At 47.3% G+C, this 23,269-nt stretch overlaps 1 protein-coding gene and 1 long non-coding RNA gene across 4 annotated transcripts in view; both read right to left on the bottom strand.

Annotated features, from left to right (window-relative positions):
* ZYG11A (zyg-11 family member A, cell cycle regulator) overlaps positions 1 to 6,366 on the bottom strand; it is a 60,842-nt gene extending 54,476 nt beyond the window's left edge. For all 3 annotated transcript variants that reach the window (XM_074380838.1, XM_074380839.1, XM_074380840.1), the window contains exon 1: positions 5,549 to 6,366. The gene's annotated coding sequence lies outside the window, so the exon portion shown is untranslated. The remainder of the gene's footprint in view (positions 1 to 5,548) is intronic.
* An 8,987-nt stretch (positions 6,367 to 15,353) lies between these two features.
* LOC141580256 (uncharacterized) lies at positions 15,354 to 21,931 on the bottom strand. Its single transcript, XR_012512413.1, has 2 exons — positions 21,425 to 21,931; positions 15,354 to 18,474 (listed from the first exon to the last, which is right to left on the bottom strand). It is a non-coding gene; the product is annotated as an uncharacterized LOC141580256 (long non-coding RNA).
* Positions 21,932 to 23,269: the final 1,338 nt, after the last annotated feature.

Here is a 23,269-nt window from a genome sequence, read left to right as displayed (position 1 = left end):
GTAAGCTTCGAGTGAATTGTGGGGCTGGGTGGGATAAGAGGTGATCCACATGCAGCTAGAAGGAGATGCCCTTGCAATCTAGGTATTGTGGGGTGAGTAACAAACTCTGCAATGCCAAGCAGCGCCTGAAACACTCCCAAGAGGGAGACTGTCCTACTGGCCTGAAGCGTAAGTGAAAGAGAGTGTGTCGTTCCATGCAGGGCAGGAGAAACTGAGGGTGGAGTAAGACTCTCTTTACTGCCTGTGAGTACTGTTTTCTGTGCAAAAAACATGGGTCACACTCATAGCAAGCCTACTCCTCTGGGGATCATGCTGAAAAATTTCAAGAAGGGATTTAGCAGGGATTATGGAGTGACTATGACACCAGGAAAGCTGAGGACCTTATGTGAGGTAGACTGGCCAGCATTTGGGATGGATTAGCCCTCAGAGGAAAGCCTAGACAGGTCTCTTATCTCCAAAGTATGGCATAAGGTTACATGCAAGCGGGACACCCTGATCAATTTCCATATATAGACTCATGGCTGCAGCTAGTTCTAAACCCACCACAGTGGCTAAAAGGACAGGCAGCAACTGTACTGATGGCAAAGGGGCAGGCAGCTAGGGAAAAACCCCACTCCACCCGCCAAGGGGTGCAGACTCCTAAGGTCCTGACAGATCCAATGGCAGAAGAGTCTTTGCTGATGATACTTCCCCTTATCAGGAGGAAGGAGTCCTTCTCCTGGGCCTGAAACCTCAGTGCCCCTGCTAGAATTGCACACCCCTAAACCACCCAGGGTAGACAAGAAAGAATGTGGAGGGACTCTTCCCATAGCCACCTGTCTCCTGGGAGGAACTCCCCTTCCAGCAGCCTGTCTGCGACCCAAGGCAGCGTGCAGATGTCTTTAAGAGAGCAGAGGTAAGCCGGGCGCGGTGGCTCAAGCCTGTAATCCCAGCACTTTGGGAGGCCGAGGCGGGTGGATCACGAGGTCGAGAGATCGAGACCATCCTGGTCAACAAGGTGAAACCCCGTCTCTACTAAAAATACAAAACATTAGCTGGGCGTGGTGGCGCGTGCCTGTAATCCCAGCTACTCAGGAGGCTGAGGCAGGAGAATTGCCTGAACTCAGGAGGCGGAGGTTGCGGTGAGCCGAGATCGCGCCATTGCACTCCAGCCTGGGTAACAAGAGTGAAACTCCATCTCAAAAAAAAAAAAAAAAAAAAAAGAGAGCAGAGGTATATGGGGGTAGATGAGGACGGCCACGTGGTGGAAACACTTGTTTTCACGTACCTGCCATTCACCTCAGCTGATCTTATCAACTGGAAAAATAACACCCTGTCTTATACTGAAGGTCAATGCCACAAGCTCTCATTGACATACTGCAAACTATTGTCCAGACTCATAACCCCACTTGGGCTGACTGCCACCAGCTGCTTGTGTATCTTTTTAACACTGATGAAAGGCGGAGAGTACTCCAAGCTGCTTCCAAAAGGGTTGGAAGAGCATGTTCCAGCAGATTACCAGAACCCCCAAGAGTATGTCAGGCCCAGCTGCCAGGGACTGAACCCCAGTGGACCCCAAACACCCCAGAGGGCATGCAAAGGCTAATCTGGTACAGAAAAGGCCTTACTGGAAGTATTGAAAAAGGGAGCCCAGAAAGCCACAGACATCAATAAAGTTTCTGAGGTTATTCAAGGGAAAGAGGAAAGCCCAGCACAGTTCTATGAAAGGCTATGTGAAGCCTATCACATGTGTACTCCTTTCAGTCCTGAGAGCCCTGAAAACCAATGCATGGTAAACATGACATTAGTCAGTCAGTGTGCAGAAGACATTAGGAGAAAGCTACAGAAGCAGCAGGATTTGCAGGCATGAATACTTCACAGTTGGCCGGGCACGGTGGCTCAAGCCTGTAATCCCAGCACTTTGGGAGACCGAGGCGGGTGGATCACGAGGTCAAGAGATCGAGACCATCCTGATCAATACGGTGAAACCCCGTCTCTACTAAAAATACAAAAAAGTAGCTGGGCATGGTGGCACATGCCTGTAATCCGAGCTACTCAGGAGGCTGAGGCAAGAGAATTGCCTGAACCCAGGAGGCGGAGGTTGCGGTGAGCCAAGATCGCGCCATTGCACTCCAGCCTGGGTAAGAAGAGCGAAACTCCATCTCAAAAAAAAAAAAAAAAAAAAAAAAACTTCACAGTTATTGGAAATAGCTAATCAGGTATTTGTGAAGAGAGACGTGGAAAGCCATAAAGAAAGTTGTAGAGAGGCTGGGCTCGGTGGCTCAAGCCTGTAATCCCAGCACTCTGGGAGGCTGAGGCGGGTGGATCACGAGGTCAAGAGATCGAGACCATCCTGGTCAACATGGTGAAACCCTGTCTCTACTAAAAATACAAAAAAATTAGCTGGGCATGGTGGTACGTGCCTGTAATCCCAGCTACTCAGGAGGCTGAGGCAGGAGAATTGCCTGAACCCAGGAGGCGGAGGTTGCGGTGAGCCGAGATCGCGCCATTGCACTCCAGCCTGGGTAACAAGAGCGAAACTCCGTCTCAAAAAAAAAAAAAAAGAAAGTTGTAGAGAAAATGAGCATCAAGCTTGATGAAGCACCAACTTGATAGCTGCTGCTATTAGAGGAGCACCCCTAAAATGGCAGGGAAACGGGGGCACCTGAAAGGCTATCCAGTCTAATCGCCTGCACCTGCAGTGTAACCAGTGTGCTTACTGTAAGGAAGTGAGACATGGGAAGGACAGGTGCCCCCAGTTGACAGGAAAACAGGGAGATCTTAAGCCCAAGCCTTCAGATGAAAGTGAAGGAACTCTGTTCAGTCTAATGGAAGGGCCACCGGACTGAAGGGGACTGGGCTCAATTGCCCCCGAGAACCCACGGTCAGGATGACAGTGGGGAAAAGACACTGACTTCCTCGTCGACACAGGTGCTGAATATTTGGAGGTAACCATCCCTGTAGCCCTCCTATCAAAGGAAACAACCAATATTGTTGGAGCTACTGGGGTGTCAGAGAAACAGTCTTTCTGTTTGCTTCAGACTTGTGAGGTGGAAGGCAGGTGAGGGAGTTCCTGGGAGCCGTGGGTTCTGTAGATTGTGGATTCCAAACTTTGCAGTACTAGCCAAACCCCTATATGAAGTTACTAAGGTGGTAGACAAGGAACCCTTTGAATGGGGATCTCAGAAGCGGTAGGCCTTTCAAGAATTAAAAGCGAAACTTATGTCAGCCCTGGCTTTGGAGTCACCTAATTTAACAAATTCCTTCACATTGTATGTGTCAGAAAGAGAAAACATGGCAGTTGGAGTTCGACCTTGGCCCAGGCCTGTAGCTTATCTTCAAGCATCTGGACAGAGTTTCCAAGGGATGGCCCTCATGTTTAAGGGCCCTGGCAGCAATTGCTCTGTTAACACAAGAGGTTGTTAAGCTAACTCTGCAGCAAAACTTAAATATCAAAGCACCCCACGCGGTAGTAACTCTAATGAATACCAAAGGTCATCTTTGGTTGACAAATGCTAGGTTAACCAAATACCAGAGCCTGCTATGTGAAAATCCCCACATCACCATTGAGGTCTACAACACCTTAAATCCTGCCACTTTGCTTCTGGTGTCAGAAGGCCTGGTTGAACACAACTGTGTTGAAGCACTGAACTTAGTTTATTCCAGGAGGCCCAATCTTCGGGATCAACCACGGATGGTAGTAGACTGGGAGTTGTATGTGGATGGAAGCAGTTTTGTTAATCCACAAGGAGAAAGGTGTGCAGGTTATGCAGTAGTAACTCTGGACACTGTAATCCAGGCCAAGCCACTGCCTCAGGGTACGTTGGCTCAGAAGGCTAAACTTATTGGTCTGACCAGAGCCCTAAAACTGAGTGAAGATAAAGTTGCGAACATTTATACTGATTTCCGGTATGCCTTTCTAACTCTACAGGTGATCATATGTAGATAAAGGACCGGAATGTAGTCCCTCTGAAGCCATGGTAGAAGGGACCCCAGACTGTGATCCTGACCATTCCCAAATCCATAGGAAGAGAGAATGCCAGCCTGGATCCACCACAGCCATGTAAAGTCTGCAGCATCCAAAACTTGGGAAACTAGATCAGACCCAGACAACAACTGCAGAATCACCTTGAGAAGGACATCAGGCCAGGTGTGGTGGCTTATGCGTGTAATCCAAGCACTTTGGAGGCCAAGGTGGGTGGATCACCTGAGGTCAGGAGTTCAAGACCAGCCTGACCAACATGGTGAAACCCCATCGTTAAAAAAAAAAAAAAAAAAAAAGAGAGAGAGAGAGAAAGAAGGACAACAAACCTTGTTCCAGCCACATCTCAGAAGCTGGCTGGTCCATGCATGGCTGAAGCATGAGGAAACTCATCATGGGACATGAATAGGGAGCAGGGGTATGAGCCGGAGTGGTACGGTGGGTAGTTTGGAGGGAAGGACAATTACAAGACAGGTCAGAGGAGGTAGCCAGGGGTGACCTAGGTCAAAGTAGGTGACCAGAGCAGGCGACCAGAGCAGGTGACTGGGGCAGGTGACTGGGGCAGGTGACTGAAGCAGTTGACTGAGATGCGTAAGGTTGGAGCAGGGGACCAGGGGAACAGAAGTGAACTACTGATAAGAACTGATGGAAAAATGGGCTTGGCACGATGGCTCATGCCTGTAATCCCAGCACTTTGGGAGGCCGAGGTGGGTGGATCACGAGCTCAAGAGATCGAGATCATCCTGGTGAACATAGTAAAACCCCATCTCTACTAAAAATACAAAAAATTAGCTGGGCATGGTGGCATGTGCCTGTAATCCCAGCTACTCAGGAGGCTGAGGCAGGAGAATTGCCTGAAACCCAGGAGGTGGAGGTTTCGGTGAGCCGAGATCGCGCCATTGCACTCCAGCCTGGGTAACAAGAGCAAAACTCCGTCTCAAAAAAATAAATAAATAAATAAATAAAAATAAAATAAAATAGGCCGGGCACGGTGGCTCAAGCCTGTAATCCCAGCACTTTGGGAGGCCGAGGCGGGTGGATCACGAGGTCAAGAGATCGAGACCATCTTGGTCAACATGGTGAAACCCCGTCTCTACTAAAAATCCAAAAAAATTAGCTGGGCATGGTGGTGCGTGCCTGTAATCCCAGCTACTCAGGAGGCTGAGGCAGGAGAATTGCCTGAGCCCAGGAGGCGGAGGTTGCGGTGAGCCGAGATGGCGCCATTGCACTCCAGCCTGGGTAACAAGAGCGAAACTCCGTCTCAAAAATAAAATAAAATAAAATAAAATAATAAAAAATAAAATAAAATAAAATAAAGAGAATATCTCAAGTTAATTAGGCACCACAGCGGTTGATCATTCTATCTCCTTTTGTGGTTTCCCAGTTATTCCAGTCTAAAAGACTAGTTCCAAGAGGCCATCTAGAGGTGGACGTGTGGGTCACTGGGGTCACCATGGGTCAACTTATGATGCAGCCAGTTAGCCTAAAAGACCTTACAGTGGGGACATATGGAATTAACCACATACTTAATTACACTGTAAGGAGTCAAACCTTGGCTGAACCCTTTACATAATTAAAACAACTTACCAGTTTTTACATTAAAGTTAAAAATTGCTGGTCCAGGTGCGGTGGCTCATGCCTGTAATCCCAGCACTTTGGGAGGCTGAGGCGGGCGGATTACGAGGTCAATAGATCCAGACCATCTTGGTCAACATGGTGAAACCCCATCTCTACTAAAAATACAAAAAATTAGCTGGGCATGGCGGCACGTGCCTATAATCCCAGCTACTTGGGAGGCTGAGGCAGGAGAATTGCCTGAACCCTGGAGGCAGAGGTTGTGGTGAGCCGAGATCTCGCCATCGCACTCCAGCCTGGGTAACCAGAGCGAAACTCCGTCTAAAAAAAAAAAAAATTGCTAGGAGTTACAATTACAACATGTAATTGAGGCTATTGGAAATAGATTTACATGCAAATTGTGAAGAACAGTACATTGTATAAATTTTTTTTTTGAGATGGAGTCTCACTGTCTCCCAGGCTTGAGTGCAATGGCACTGTCTTGGGTCACTGTGACCTCCACCTCCCAGGTTCATGCAATTCTCCCTGCCTCAGCCAGCCTGGTCAACATGGTGAAACTCCATTTCTACTAAATATACAAAATCAGCTGTGCTTAGTGGTGGATGCCTGTAATCCCAGCTACTTGGGAGGCTGCGGCAGGAGAATTGCTTCAACCTGGTGTTAGGCCTCCAACTCCAACCAAGTCCGGCCATTTTAGCCTTGGTGACTTGCACATACACCTCTTGTTGGTCTCCAGGAGCCAGAAAGTCTGAAGTAACCAGAAGTAACCAGGTGGCCACAGAAAGAAGTAAGACAGCTTGTTCCTGGCTCAACTAATTGCTGCAACCTACACCCACTGTTCCTGTCCAGCCTGGCAAAAATTTACCCCCGGACACTGGGTTTCTCAAAACCCCCACCCCTGTAATGATGTAATTTACCACACACCCCCGCCCATTGCAACCAATACTCCCCACCCTTATGATCATGCCTGTTTGTAATAAATGACCCCTACTCTTGTGATGTGCATCTCATGACTCCCTCCCCATCCCCAGGGTAAACTACCGCCTTTAGCTGACCATTTGCCCCAACCTATATAACCAGTCCTCTCTCCTACCCCCTTTGCCTAACTCCTTTCTCAGAGTTGGCTCACTTGCACCCAAGCATGAAATAAACAGCCTTCTTGCCCACACAAAGCCTGCCTGGGAGTCTCTAAGTGAGCAACACGTGTGACATTTGGTGCCAAAATCCGGGACAAGTGAACTCCTACAGGAGACCAAACCTCCTGTCCCTTATTCCTTGGGCTCCCTCCATGAAGAGACCTACCTACGACCTAGGCTTATCAGACCAGCCCACAGATACTCACCATCCTTAGATCAGGTAAGCAGTTTGCCTCCACTCTCTTCCTCAGCCCTGCTCACTACCTGTCAGCCTCCTTTTCCTTTTGGTTTTAATTTTCCTCTACCTTTTAGCAGAGACAAGAAAGACAGGACTTTCTGTTAGGTTCATGACCGGAAAAAAAAATCCTACATAGGTCATGGAACCGGGAAGACCGTCTTCTCTCAGTGACTGATCATTGAGGAGTGTCTGCTCTGGTAACTCACTCACACTCATAGGTGATGGATTAACATGGGGGATGCCCCTTTGGCCGATTCACCCCAGGTACAGACCAAGGTTTAGTCTGAAACGCCTGCTGAACTGCTTGGTCACGCATTCACTTTCCTTTTCTCTGCCACTCTTAAACTATGGGCAGTCTCCCATCCTCTCTTCCTCCCTCCTCTCCCTTAGCCTGCATTCTGAAAGATCTCAAACCCCTCCAGCTATCACGTGACCTGAAACCTAAGCCTCTGATTTTTTCTTTCTTTCTTTCTTTCTTTCTTTTGAGACGGAGTTTCACTCTTGTTACCCAGGCTGGAGTGCAATGGCGCGATCTCGGCTCACCGCAACCTCCGCCTCCTGGGTTCAGGCAATTCTCCTGCCTCAGCCTCCTGAGTAGCTGGGATTACAGGCACGTGCCACCACGCCCAGCTAATGTTTTGTATTTTTAGTAGAGACGGGGTTTCACTATGTTGACCGGGATGGTCTCGATCTCTTGACCTCGTGATCCACCTGCCTCAGCCTCCCAAAGTGCTGGGATTACAGGCTTGAGCCACCGCGCCCGGCCTCTTTCTTTCTTTTTTAATGAAGACAGTGTTTCACCATGTTGGTCAGGCTGGTCTTGAACTCCCGACCTCAGGTGATCCACCGGCCTTGGTGTCCAAAGTGCTTGGATTACAGGCATGAGCCACCGCACCTGGCCAAGCCTCTTATTTTCTTCTGCAATACAGCTTGGCCACAATATAAATTGGACAGTGGCTCTAAATGGCCAGAAAATGGCACTTTCAATTTTTCTATTCTGCAAGACCTAGATAATTTTTGTCAACAAATGGGAAAGTGGTCTGAAATTCCCAATGTTCTGGCAATTTTTTTTTAAACATTTCAATCCCTCCCTAATCTCTGCTCTCAATGCAACCCATCCCAAATGTTCCTTCTCTCCCTTCCATCTGCTCCTCCTACCTCTGCCAGTGATTCAGAATTATCCTTGTCCATCGACCCTTCTGACCTTTCTCCTCCCCACCTGTCCAAACCAGACCCTAAACCAGGCCCTAACTCCTCCACCCAGAGTCCCTCTCCTCCTCCTCTGCCCATAACCCACCTCCTTATGACCCTCCTGTCATCTCCCCATCTTATACTTGGTCAGACTTGCAGTTGAGTCCCGTGGCTGACTCCTCCACCCCTGCCCAACAATTCCCCCTTCAAGAGGTGGCTGGAGCCTAAGGCATAGTTAGGGTACATGTTCCTTTCTTTTTATCCAACCTTTCCCAAATCAGCCAATGGTTAGGCTCCTTTTCATAAAATCCTCCAGTATTTGCCGGGCGCGGTGGCTCAAGCCTGTAATCCCAGCACTTTGGGAGGCCGAGGCGGGTGGATCACGAGGTCGAGAGATCGAGACCATCCTGGTCAACATGGTGAAACCCCGTCTCTACTAAAAATACAAAAAATTAGCTGGGCATGGTGGGGTGTGCCTGTAATCCCAGCCACTCAGGAGGCTGAGGCAGGAGAATTGCCTGAACCCAGGAGGCGGAGGTTGCGGTGAGCCAAGATCGCGCCATTGCACTCCAGCCTGGGTAACAAGAGCGAAACTCCGTCTCAAAAAAAAAAAAAAAAAAAAGAGCGAAACTCCGTCTCAAAAAAAAAAAAAAATCCTCCAGTATTTAATCCAGTCCTATAATCTCACCTGGAGTGACTTAAATGTCATCCTTACTTATGCTCTCACCCCTAAAAAACGTTTATCACCCAATCAGCCCCAATATTAAAAAAGCAGGCCAGGCGCAGTGGCTCAAGCCTGTAATCCCAGCACTTTGGGAGGCCGAGGCAGGTGGATCACGAGGTCAAGAGATCGAGACCATCCCGGTCAACATGGTGAAACCCTGTCTCTACTAAAAATACAAAAAATTAGCTGGGCATGGTGGCACGTGCCTGTAATCCCAGCTACTCAGGAGGCTGAGGCAGGAGAATTGCTTGAACCTAGGAGGTGAAGGTTGCGGTGAGCTGAGATCACGCCATTGCACTCCAGCCTGCGTAACAAGAGCGAAACTCCGTCTCAAAAAAAAAAAAAAAAAAAAAAGCCGGGCGCGGTGGCTCAAGCCTGTAATCCCAGCACTTTGGGAGGCTGAGGCGGGTGGATCACGAGGTCGAGAGATCGAGACCATCCTGGTCAACATGGTGAAACCCCGTCTCTACTAAAAATACAAAAAACTAGCTGGGCATGGTGGCGCGTGCCTGTAATCCCAGCTACTCAGGAGGCTGAGACAGGAGAATTGCCTGAGCCCAGGAGGCGGAGGTTGCGGTGAGCCGAGATCGCGCCATTGCACTCCAGCCTGGGTAACGAGAGCGAAACTCCGTCTCAAAAAAAAAAAAAAAAAAAAAAAAAAAAAGCTACAGAAATAAAAATCTGGCCCTCAAACCCCACAACAGGAATCAACTCACCTTGCCTTCAAGGTGTTAAACAATAGGGAGAAAGCAGCCAAGTGGAACACATTTCAGAACTGCAATTGTTTGCCTCTGCCATAGACAAACCTCAGCCACACTATCGGCTCACGAAGACTTCAAAGCCCCAGACTGCAGCGTCCAGCCAGCCCTTCCGGACCTTGCTTCAAGTGTCGGAAACCTGGCTACTGGGCCAAGGAATTCCCACAGCTCGGGATTCCTCCTAAGCCCTGCCCTGTCTGTGCGGGGCCCCACTGGAAGTTGGACTGTCCAACTCACAACACTGCTCCTCAGCTTGGCAGCTAAAGACTGATGCTGCCAGAACATCTCAGAGGCCCCCTGGACCATCATGGATGCCAAGCTTCAGGTAACGACGCTTACGGTGGAGGATAAGTCCATCCCCTTCTTAATCAATAGGGGGGCCACCCGCTCCATACTAACTTGTCTCCTTGGCCTCCATAGCTGTTGTGGGAATTGATGGCAATGCCTCCAGGCCTCTCAAAACCCCTCAAATCTGGTGTCAGTTAGGCCAGCACTCCTTTCCACATTCTTTCCTAATCATCCCCATTTATCCAGTTCCCCTGTTAGGCCAAGATATCATAACAAAATTGTCTACCTCCTTAACTATTCCTGGGCTGCAGCCACACCTCATTGCCACCCTCCTCCCCGAACCTGTACCTCCCTCAGTAGCTCCCCTTATGTCTGCCTACCTTAACCCTAGGGTGTAGGACACCACCTCCCCATCCATCCTGTAGTACCAAACCTCGATATGCTCCCAGCTTCTCTAAAACTCACCCACATTCCCAAGGAAACTTAAATGGCCTGCTCCTGTCTATCTTGCCACTTCACCCTCTTCCTCCTTTCTGTGTGCCAAGACATTTCCTGGTTCCACCCCCGGCCGCCACCCTTAACTCTCTTCTAAAGTAAATAAATAACCTTCTTTTCCAAGGTACCCCATGTAACTTCTCGGCCTATTTCTCCTGCTCCCTTGGCTGCCTCACATAATGGCACCTATTACTTACCTGTACAAACCCCTTAACCCATTCTTTGTGATACCAATCTAACCCAACCCTTTTCCTTATACACTGCTGGAATTCAGGGTTGTGCCGTTGGAGTTCTTACACAAGAGCCAGGTCCGCGACCTGTTGCCTTCCTCTCTAAACAAGCTGACCTCGCTGTCCTTGGTTGGCCTTCGTACCTACATGCGGCAGCAGCCTCTGCTCTACTCCTTCTTGACGCCTTCAATCACAGGCTATGCCTCACTCACTCTACACAGCTCTCACAATCATCAGGCTTTAGTATCCTCTTCACATCTCCCACATCTGATCTGCCCATCTTATCCAACTCTATTCACTCTTCGTTAAACTCCCACTGTGACTATTGCACATAGCCCTGATTTTAATCTAGCCTCTCATCTAATACCAAACATAAATACAAGCCCCGAACCCCATGACTGTATCTCCCTAATCCATAGAGCATCCTCCCCCTTTCCAAATATTCCTCTTTCCCATTCCAGACTCAGATCACACATGGTTTATTGATGGCAGTTTTTCCAAATCCAGTCAGTTGACACTGGCTAAAGCTGGTTATGCAGTTGTACCCACTCATCTATCATTAAGGCTGCTATACTCCCTCTCTCTACCACTTCTCAGCAAGCTGAACTAATTGCTTTAACCTGTGCCCTTACTCTTGCTAAGGGACTACATGTAAGCATCTATAGTAACTCTAAATATGCCTTCCACATCCTACACCACCATGCTGCCATATGGGCAGAGAAAGGTTTTCTCACCACACAAGGGTCCTCTCTTATCAATGCCCCCTTAATAAAGGCCCTCCTTAAGGCCACTGTCCTCCCCACCAAGGCTGGAGTCGTTCACTGTAAAGGACACCAAAAAACTTTAAATCTCATTGCCCCGGGAAATGCTTTTGCCGATGAAACAGCTAAGAAGGCAGCAAAGGCACCAATATCCCCTCCTAGCAAAAAATATTTTTCTTTTTCATCAGTTACTCCCAGTTACTCTTTTTCTGAATCCTTAACCTACCAGTCGCTTCCCACTCAAAGCAGTTGGTTTTTGGATCAGGGAAAACTTCTCCGCAAGCATTTTTTTTTTTTTTTTTTTTTTTTTTTTTTTTTTGAGACGGAGTTTCGCTCTTGTTACCCAGGCTGGAGTGCAATGGCGCGATCTCGGCTCACCGCAACCTCCGCCTCCTGGGTTCAGGCAATTCTCCTGCCTCAGCCTCCTGAGTAGCTGGGATTACAGGCACACGCCACCATGCCCAGCTAATTTTTTTGTATTTTTAGTAGAGACGGGGTTTCACTATGTTGACCAGAATGGTCTCGATCTCTTGACCTCGTGATCCACCCGCCTCGGCCTCCCAAAGTGCTGAGATTACAGGCTTGAGCCACCGCGCCCGGCCTTTTTTTTTTTTTTTTTTTTTTTTTAGAGATGGGGTTTCACTTACAGGCTAGTCTTGAACTCCTGACCTGAGGCGATCCACTTGCCTCAACCTCCCAAACTGCTGGGATTACAGGCATTAGCCACCGTGCCCAGCCTATTCTTTCTTCTTTCATAACCATTTCCATGTGGGATGTAAGACTTTGGACCGTATCTTAGAACCTCTCATCTTCTTCCCTTCATGGAAGTCCATCCTTAAAACAATTACATCTCAGTGCTCCATCTGCCACTCTATCAATCCCCAGGGATTTTTATTTTTTTTTAGAGATGGGGTTTCACCATGTTGGCCAGGATGGGCTTGATCTCTTGACCTTGTGATCCGCCCACCTGGGCCTCCAAAAGTGCTGGAATTACAGGTGTGAGCCACCATGCCCAACCCTTTTCTACTCACTCTTATTCTCAGTCACATTTCGTCAACTCCCTGTCCCTTCCTAATTACCTTCAATGTACCATCAGTCTAACCCATTCCCTCCTCACTAATTCCAACCCACTGCTGGCAAAAGAATGCTGGCTCTGCATCTCCATTTCTTCCTCTTCTTATACCACTATTTCTGGCCTGCTAGCCGATTAGGCCACCTCTTCCATCTCCCTACACCTCCGTACCTCTTTTAACAGTCCCCATCTTTCCCCTCCCATGGAGCTTCTCTTATTTCTTTCTTTCTTTCATCTTTTTTTTTTTTTTGAGATGGAGTTTCGCTCTTGTTGCCCAGGCTGGAGTGCAATGGCGTGCTCTTGGCTCATTGCAACCTCCAACTCCTGGGTTCAAGCAATTCTCCTGCCTCAGCTGTCTGAGCAGCTAGGATTACAGGCATGTGCCACCAAGCACAGCTAATTTTTGTATTTTTAGTAGAGACAGGGTTTCACCATGTTGGTCAGGCTGGTCTCGAACTCCTGACCTCAGGTGATCCACCGCCTTGGCCTCCCAAAGTGCTGGGATTACAGGCTTGAGCAATTGCACCCGGCACTTCCCTATTTCTTTTTTTTTTTTTTAGACGGAGTTTCGCTCTTATTACCCAGGCTGGAGTGCAATGGCGCAATCTTGGCTCACCGCAACCTCCGCCTCCTGGGTTCAGGCAATTCTCCTGCCTCAGCTTCCCTAGTAATTGAGATTACAGGCACGTGCCACCATGCCCAGCTAATTTTTTTGTATTTTAATAGAGACGGGGTTTCACCATATTGACCAGGATGGTCTCGATCTCTTGACCTCGTGATCCACCTGCCTCGGCCTCCCAAAGTGCTGGGATTACAGGCTTGAGCCCCTGCGCCCAGCCGGCACTTCTCTATTTCTTAGACAAGTTTAGCAAAACCTCTTCAGACATTTCATACCAACAGGCTGCTATACTTATCTGCAACTATTTACAGCAACTCTCACCCCACATCAACTCCACTCCACGCATATTAGGACCCCTTACTACACAGACAACTATCCCTACTCCTGTTCCTCTATGCATTTCCCATCAGCAAACCACTGGAATTCCCTTAGGTAATCTTCCACCTTCTAAGTGCTCCTTCACTCTTCATCTCCAAAGCCCTGACACACACGTTAATATGCCTTTAGGAGCATTCTCACTTCGCTTTACTGACAAACCCTCTATCACTACTAATAACCTCAAAAATGTTAACAGTCATTATTATCTAGGTTGGTACCATCCCCGTCTCTCACTCCATCCTTGGCTACCCGCTCCCTGTTCCTCGGATTCTCCTCCTAGCCCCTCTTCATGTTTACTCATAGCCGGCCCTACCAACGCTGGTAGCAGACTACGAACTTCCTCATACATTATAAAATCAAACCACTCACACTACACAGTTACTCCATCCATCTCCCTTTCAACCGCTAACTGCTGCTGTTCTTGCTGGATCCTTAGAAGTTTGAGTATCTGACTTCCCTTTCAAGGATCTCTCCCACCTTTTCATTCTACATTTTTAATTCTGCCTTGCCCCAGGCCTCTTTTTCTGATGTGGCTCTTCCACTTATACGTGTCTACCTACTAACTGGACAGGCACCTGTGCCTTCGTCTTCCTTATTTCTAGAATCCAGTATGCCACTGGTAATGAATAACTGCCTGTCCCCCTAATGACACCTACTCGACAAAAAGGAATCATCCAGCTAATTCCATTACTCGTGGGAGTAGAGCTTACAGTCTCCACTGTAGGCTTTAAAACTGGCATAGTGGGGGTCACCACCTCTGCCAATCCCAGCATTCCACAGTCTACTGACTTCTCTGCCGGCATTACAGACATATATAATACCTTGGTCCGGCCTTCAAGCTCAAATGGACTCTTTAGCTGCAGCTGCCCTCCAAAACCGTCCTGGTCTGGACTTACTGCAGAAAAGGGAGAACTCTGTATATTTCTTTTTTTTTTTTTTTTTTTTTTTTTTTTTTTTTTTTTTGAGACGGAGTTTCGCTTTTGTTACCCAGGCTGGAGTGCAATGGCGCGATCTCGGCTCACTGCAACCTCCACCTCCTGGGTTCAGGCAATTCTCCTGCCTCAGCCTCCTGAGTAGCTGGGATTACAGGCACGCACCACCATGCCCAGCTAATTTTTTGTATTTTTAGTAGAGACGGGGTTTCACCATGTTGACCAGGTTGGTCTCGATCTCTCGACCTCGTGATCCACCCACCTCGGCCTCCCAAAGTGCTGGGATTACAGGCTTGAGCCACCGCGCCCGGCCTAACTTTTTTATTTTTATTTTTTGAGACGGAATTTGGCTCTTGTCACCCAGACTGGAGTACAATAGCGTGATCTTAGCTCACTGCAACCTCTGCCTCCCAGGTTTAAGTGATTCTTCTGCTTCAGCCTCCTAAGTAGCTAGGACTACACACACCTGCCACCAAGCCTGGCTAATTTTTGTATTTTTAGTAGAGATGGGGTTTCGCCAAGTTGGTTACGCTGGTCTTGAACTCCTGACTTCAGGTGATCCGCCCACCTCAGCCTCCCAAAGTGCTGGGATTACAGGCATGAGCCACCGTGCCTGCCTTAATTTTTGTATTTTTAGTAGAGATGGGGTTTCACCGTATTGGCCAAGCTCATCTAGAATTCCTGACCTTATGTGACCTGCCTGCCTTGGCCTCCCAAAGTGCTGGGATTACAGGTGTGAGCCACCAAGGCTGGCATGCAAAATGATTTTAAACAGCTGTCCTACCGAAAGCAAAGGAGTCTTCATCTTCAACATCGGCTGCTAGCGTCACCTCCCCAAGCCTGGTCCAAAGACTGGCTGCTGGAAGCTGAGAGCTCTTATTTATTTATTTATTTATTTTTTAAAAGACGGGGTTTCACCATGTTGGTCAGGCTGGTCTTGAACTCCCGACCTCAGGTGATCCGCCCACCTTGGCCTCCAAAGTGCTTGGATTACAGGCGTGAGCCACCACACCCAGCCCCACTTTTTTTTTTTAAAAAAAAGATGGGGTTTCACCATGATGATCAGGCTGGTTTTTTGAATTCCTGACCTCAGGTGATCCACCCACCTAGGCCTCCCAAAGTGCTAGGATTACAGGCGTGAGCCACCGTGCCCCACCAGCTGAGAGCTCTTACAGCTACTCTACACTATGATTTGCTTTTTCTTAAGTTGAAGCCTATATAAAGGCTAAAGTTTGAGACTGTATTAGAGTCTTAAATTAAAAGGGATGAAAGCGATTAAAGTGAACGCTCAGGGTTTCCATCCTTTGCCCCCACTTCTCAATTTGTGGAGATATGCAGATAGACCAGTTCACTGGACTTTTATAATGTAGATTGAGGATGCAGGAATAGAAGATAAAAGTGTAATGGGGAAGGAAAGAAACACTTCAGTTAAGAAGTGGCTAAATCCTTAAGCTATTGTTGCTGCCTTGCAGTCAGTCAGTAGGGTGCCTGGGGGTATGTGGCCCCTAGCGCTGCATTGGTCTCTGGCCCAATCAAAATATATTAAAAAATAAAAAAGAAGTGGCTAAATCCACCGGGCATAGTGGCTCCTGCCTGTAATCCCAGCACTTTGGGAGGCTGAGGTGGGTGGATCACAAGGTCAAGAGATTGAGATTGAGACCATCCTGGCCGACCTGGTGAAACCCCATCTCTACTAAAAATACAAAAAAAAAAAAATGAGCTGGGCATGGTGGTGTGCGCCTGTAATCCCAGCTACTCGGGGGCTGAGAGAGGAAAATCGCTTGAACCCAGGAGACAGAGGTTTCATAAGCCGAGATCACACCACTGCATTCCAGCCTGATGACAGATGACTCTGTCTCCAAAAAAAAGTGACTAAGTCAATCAACATAACGAAAACGTCAAGTAGGAGAAAGGGAAGAATCCAGGATGGCTTTCAATTTTTTTTTTTTTTTTTTTTTTTTTTTGAGACATTATTCTGCTACCCAGGCTTAAGTGCAGTATGGGATCTTGGCCCACTGCAACATCCACCTCTAGGTTTCAGGGTTCAAGCATTCTCCTGCCTCAGTCTCCAGAGTAACCAGGATTACAGACATGAACCACCACACCTGGATAATTTTTGTATTTTTATCAGAGACAGGGTTTCACCATGTTGGCCAGGCTGATCTGGAACTCCTGACCTCAAGTGATGCACTTGCGTTAGCCCCTCAAAGTGCTGGGATTACAGTTGTGAGCCACCGTGCCTAGCCTTTAATTTTTTCTTTTCTTTTCTTTTTTTCTTTTTTGGAGTGATGGCTATGTACAACATAGCTCAACACCTTGTTTGGTTCAATATTAGCTTAAAGGAATTTTTCTTCCTTTCTATGTATGGCTCCTAGTAACACCAGCATCTGGGAATGAAACCCCATGGAAACAATATCTCTGAGAGATAGGCAGAAACCAAGCCTTGGTGGTATTTTTGAGGTGTGGACCCAGTTCTCCAGGAAGCTAGACCTGCAAGTCAGTCACATAAGATGATACAATTCTTTTCTTCCTTCTCCTCTTCCTTATGCTTTTTTGTTAAGCCAGTTTTTCTTGTGTTGTCTTGTTGCTGCTGTTCTTAGTAACTGAGTCTCACTTGATAGTGAAATGAAAGGATATTTGCTATAATGGGTAATGAGAATCTTACCTATATTCAGATTTTTGTTTTTACAAGTTATACATAATATCACCATATTTACAGGTTTGATGTTAGTCAGGGTTCTTTAGAGAAACACCTGTGTGTGTGTGTAGAACTGGCTCATTTGATTATGGCTCATTCGATTAGGGTGGCAAGTCCAAAATATACTATGTGGGAGGCAGACTAGAGACTCCAGGAATTGCTGATGTTGAAGCTCAAATAGAAGGCCACTTGCTGAAAAATTTTTGTTGCTCAGAGAAGTATTTTGTTATTCTTAGACCTTCAACTGATGGGATGAGGATAATTTGCCCTCCATCACATCCTGCAGGGAAAATTACTTTACTCAAAGTCAACCAATTTAAATGTTAATCTCATCCAAAAACACCATCTCTGGAACATCCAGAATATTGTTTGACCAAATACTGGCATTGTGGCCCAGCCAAATTGAAACATAAATTTACACATCACAAATATATGATAATGATAGTGACCACTTTTTCTTTTTAGAGCCATTTGGTAGGTATAAGCGTATTTTTTGTTTTGTTTTGTTTTGTTTTGAGACAGAGTCTCACGACGAGACAGTCTCGCTCTGTCACCCAGGCTGGAGTGCAGTGGCACAATCTCGGCTCACTGCAACCTCCGCCTCCTGGGTTCAAGCTATTCTCTTGCCTCAGCCTCTCAAGTGCTGGGACTACAGGCTCCTGCCACCACACGCAGCTAATTTTTCTATTTTTAGTAGAGACAGGGTTTTGTCATATTGGCCAGGCTGGTCTCAAACTCCTGGCCTCAAGTGATCCACCTGCCTTGGCCTCCCAAAGTGGTGGGATTACAGGTGTGAACCACTACACCCAGCCCTACAAGCATAATTTTAACAAATTCTTTTTTTTTTTTTTTTTTTGAGACGGAGTTTCGCTCTTGTTACCCGGGCTGGAGTGCAATGGCGCGATCTCGGCTCACCGCAGCCTCCGCCTCCTGGGTTCAGGCAATTCTCCTGCCTCAGCCTCCTGAGTAGCTGGGATTACAGGCACGCGCCACCATGCCCAGCTAATTTTTTGTATTTTTAGTAGAGATGGGGTTTCACCATGTTGACCAGGATGGTCTCGATCTCTTGACCTCGTGATCCACCTGCCTCGGCCTCCCAAAGTGCTGGGATTACAGGCTTGAGCCACCGCGCCCGGCCTAACAAATTCTTAAACAATCCTTTGATGTAGGTGCTGTTATTGTATTTTTATAAATGTGGAACGAACACTAAAGGAAAGAAACTTGTCTAAGGCCATATAGCTAATAGACAGTAGAGCCAGGACATGAACCCAGTTTGTGATTCTGAAACCCAGCCTCTTAAGAAACAAACTATATTGTCACTTCAAGTTTACCAGTCTTGAAAGAGGTGGAGGCAGAGGTTGCAGTGAGCCGAGATCTTGCCATTGCCCTCCGGCCTGGATAACAGAGCGTGATTTCATCTTGAAAAAAAAAAAAAAAAAGACAAAATTGAAAACCTAACTTAACAGTATGCACCTGTAACAATGCCTGAGTGTTGGCCAATCCCAGCTGAATATTCAAACTGTGTTCAAATAAGGCAAACACCAAACTGTAATCTCACTGTTTCTCTTTTCTTTTCTTTTTTTTTTTTTTTTTTTGAGACAGAGCCTGGTTCTGTTGCCCAGGCTGGAATGCAGTGGCACGATCTTGGCTCACTCCAACCTCCGCTTCCCAGGTTCAAGCAATTCTGCCTCAGCCTTCAGAGTAGCTGGGACTACAGGCACCCACCACCATGCCTGGCTAATTAAAAAAAAAAAAAAAAGTAGAGACAGGGTTTCATGTTGGCCAGGCTGGTCTTGAACTCCTGACCTTGTGATCTGCCCACTTCAGCCTCCCAAAGTGCTGGGATTATAGGCGTGAGCCACCTCACCAAGCCCAATCTCACTTCTGATTCCTGTACATCACTTTACATTTTTTGTCTATAAATTTCTTCTGGCCAGGCAGCACCCAAGGAGTCTCTTTGCATTTGCTGTGATTTGGGGGACAGCCCGATTCGCAAACCGTTCATAGCTCAATTAAACTCTTAAATTTAATTCAGCTGAAGTTTTTCTTTTCATCAGTTGGTGTCAGAAGTGGGTTCTGAAGTGGAGCTTCTAGCGACCCCTGGGAGAGCCGAGTGAACATGCGAGGTACCTGCAGGACCCACTTTTGCCCATGGATCTCCCAGAGTGGCTGGGGATCATGGGTAAGCTCCCTCTCAGATTTTGGAGCTCCACGCTTTTGTGTTTTGAGCTGAGTTTCTTTGAGAAAATTTCTGATCCAAACTGGGTTTGGAATTGTGACAGAAACTGGACTGGGTACATGAACAGGTTTGATCTGGGAATTAACTGGCTTGGATCCAGTTAGAGGCCTCTTACATCCTACTGGGTCAGAAAATAACTGGTAGTAAGCAGTAATATTGCAGGGGTTATAAAATTCGGCTTTTGAAAATCCACATGGATTTTTGTGTTCTACCTCTTTGTTTCATTTTTCATGTGTGCTTAGGTAGGAGAAAAATCATTGGCTAAGTTAATCAAGAGAACCTGAGTAAAGTCAGTATTTTAGGGGAAAATGGGATCCTAATTTCTGGGTAACTAAGTTCCTTCCGGCTTATACATTAGGCCCGGGAGACAGCGAAGTTTTATAGAAACAGCAAAATCTTTACTAAAGATAATTTACAGTGGAATGTTCAAATGAACAACAATGCATTGAGTACATTTAAAAATATTGAGTACATTCCCCACCCTTCCAAACAGGCTTTGTGTGAGCAACATGGCTGTTTATTCACCTGGGTGCAGGTGGGCTGGGGGGAAAGCACATTAGCAGAGGGCAGTGAGATAGGAGCTGGTTTTATAGGTTTGGGTAATTTTTTGGGGGTGGGGGTGTTGCAGAGTAAGTTCAGTTACAGTGGTGGGGTAAATGAGGGCTCTTGGTAAAGCCCCTTTTGGCTAAGAACAGGCTTGGCACTACAGCATGTCAACTGCTACTCTATTTGGAATAATCTGCCTTGCACTCTTTGCTGATGGCTGTGCATGACCATTAGTCATGTATAGGATCATGGGACCGGGGGAGCATTTTCCTCCCTAAAAGGGAAACTTGAGAGCTGATGAGACTGCTGGAAAAGATCCCTTTGCTCCTGAGAAGCAGCTACATGAACTTTTTTCAGTGTCACTGCAATGGATAGGTATTTCTCTGGCTTCCCTGATCATTTCGCCTTCCTCACCCTGCTTCAGGCAATACTTTTCTCACCCCTTTCCCTTCCTTTTTTTCTTTTGAGATAGAGTCTTTTTTTTTTTTTTTTTTCTTTAAAGATGGGGTTTCACCATGATGGCCAGGCTGGTCTTGAACTCTTGACCTCAGGTGATCCACCCACCTTGGCCTCCCAAAGTGCTAGGATTACAGGCGTGAGCCACTGGTGCCCGGCCGAGATGGAGTCTTATTCGATCACCGAGGCTGGAGTGCAGTGGCGAGATCTAGGGTTACTGCAACCTCTGGCTCCCAAGCTCAAGCAATTCTCCTGCCTCAGCCTCCTGAGTAGCTGGGACTATAAGTGCCCGCCACCACAGCCGGCTAATGTTTTGTAGTTTTAGTAGAGATGGGGTTTCACCATGTTGGCCAAGCTGGTCTTAAACTCCTGACCTCAGGTGATCCACCCGCCTCGGCCTCCCAAAGTGCTGGGATTACAGGTGTGAGCCATGGTGCCTGGCCCCTTTCCTATCTTTTCTGCCTGGCTCCCTTTCCTATCTTTTCTATTATTTAGGGCAGCCATCTTGCCCAGAGACTGTATGTTGAAATTTCCTGGTTGGAGGCTGAATTAATGATGATGGGGCCCAACCAGAGGCAAGTTTTGAGCCTTGCTAGTTTGATATTGTTATATGTTATAAAACAGAATGGCTGGCCGGGCGCGGTGGCGCAAGCCTGTAATCCCAGCACTTTGGGAGGCCGAGGCGGGTGGATCACGAGGTCGAGAGAGCGAGACCATCCTGGTCAACATGGTGAAACCCCATCTCTACTAAAAGTGCAAAAAATTAGCTGGGCATGGTGGCACGTGCCTGTAATCCCAGCTACTCGGGAGGCTGAGGCAGGAGAATTGCCTGAACCCAGGAGGCGGAGGTTGCGGTGAGCCGAGATCACGCCATTGCACTCCAGCCTGGGTAACAAGAGCGAAACTCCGTCTCAAACAAACAAACAAACAAACAAAAAAAAAAACAGAATGGCTAATATCTGTTTTATAACATGTATTTTGCTCTATCCAGAACAAAGAAAGATAATTACCTTTTATGACATGGTTTGGCCCCCAGAGCAATGTGCAGCAAGCTGAGTCACTAGGGCTGCTCAGAGAAAGGGAACCCAGAAGCCTGGTATGTGGGCAAAAGGGTAGGAATTTCTTACCAGTCAAATTTCTGGCTTCTCTCTCTCTGCACAAATGGTTGAATGAGTGGTAAAAATCACTGTTTATCTCCATCTTGCTTTATGTCCTTAGAAGCTTGACCTTGTAACCATGGGGCACTGTTTCGCTTGGTCTCCACCTTCCAGGGAAAAGGAATTTTAGAGTTTATGTCATAGTTAGCTCTAAAAATTACTTTTTTTTTTTTTTTTTGAGATGGAGTTTCGCTCGTTACCCAGGCTGGAGTGCAACAGCGCGATCTCGGCTCACCCCAACCTCCACTTCCTGGGTTCAGGCAATTCTCCTGCCTCAGCCTCCTGAGTAGCTGGGATTACAGGCACACACCACCATGCCCAGCTAATTTTTTGTATTTTTAGTAGAGACGGGGTTTCACTATGTTGACCAGGATGGTCTCGATCTCTTGACCTCATGATCCACCCTCCTCAGCCTCCCAAAGTGCTGGGATTACAGGCGTGAGCCACCTCACCCTGCCAATATTGTACAATTTAAAGGTGATTAAGCTGGGCGCGGTGGCTCACGCCTGTCCTTTAATCGCAGCACATCGGGAGGCCGAGGCGGGTGGATCACCTGAGGTCAGAAGTTTGAGACCAGCCTGACCAATATGGTGAAACCCCATCTTAAAAAAAAAAAAAAAAAAAAAAAAGGTGATTAAGCCTCCTAAATGCTTCATAAAATGCCACTATGACTCTTAGCTGTACAGCTTGCCTGCTTTACTGCTAGGTGAGGCTTGGGACACTTGGAGTCAAATGCTAGAAAGAGTCAGACCATATCTGCATTTTAGTTTGGGTCCTAGGCTCCACACTTAGTACATAATTAAAATCCTTACTTACCAAGGTTTTCACCAAAAGTGTCATCAAGAGTTAACACTGTAATATGTAATTGAGACTACTGAAAAAATTTTACATACAAAGTGTGTAAGGAGAATGAAATGTTTTTTCTAAAAGATTATAAGAAGAAATGGGAATGTAAATTTTTGCCCACGTTAGAGGGTTAAAGGATTGTGTTTTTTAAGTTTTTTTTTTTTTTTTTTTTTTTTGAGACGGAGTTTCGCTCTTGTTACCCAGGCTGGAGTACAATGGCGCGATCTCGGCTCACCGCAACCTCCACCTCCCGGGTTCAGGCAATTCTCCTTCCTCAGCCTCCTGAGTAGCTGGGATTACAGGCACGTGCCACCATGCCCAGCTAATTTTTTTTGTATTTTTAGTAGAGACGGGGTTTCACCATGTTGACCAGGATGGTCTCGATCTCTCGACCTCGTGATCCACCTGCCTCGGCCTCCCAAAGTGCTGGGATTACAGGCTTGAGCCACCGCGCCCGGCCTTAAGTTTTTTTTGAGATGGAATTTCTCTCTAGCTGCCCAGGCTGAAGTGCAATGGGGTGATCTTGGCTCACTGCAACCTCCTCCTCCTGGGTTCAAGCAATTCTCGTCTCAGCCTCCCGAGTAGCTGGGATTACAGGCACGCACCACCACATCCAGCTAATTTTGAGAGCCAGTGTCTCATGATGTTGGCCAGACTGGTCTCAAACTCCTGACCTCAAGTGATCCACCCACCTCAGCCTCCCAAAGTGCTAGGATTACAGGCGTGAGCCACCACGCCCAGCCTAGCATAGGTATTTAAGGAAATGAATGTTCAAGGCCATTGCTGAGTGAAAAAAAAAAAAAAAAAAAAGGAAGAAATAGATGATGTTCCAGTATTAAAAACATCTGCAGGCTGGGTGTGGTGGCTCACACCTGTAATTCCAGCACTACAGGAGACTGAGGCAACGACAGTCTGAGGACAGGAATTCAAGACCAGCCTGAGCAACATAGGGAGACCCTGTTACAAAAA

The sequence above is a fragment of the Saimiri boliviensis genome, chromosome 11 (assembly GCF_048565385.1).
Source record: "Saimiri boliviensis isolate mSaiBol1 chromosome 11, mSaiBol1.pri, whole genome shotgun sequence".
Lineage (NCBI taxonomy): Eukaryota > Metazoa > Chordata > Mammalia > Primates > Cebidae > Saimiri > Saimiri boliviensis.
Note: the sequence above shows the minus strand (reverse complement) of the source record. Positions and strands in the feature narration are given on the sequence as shown.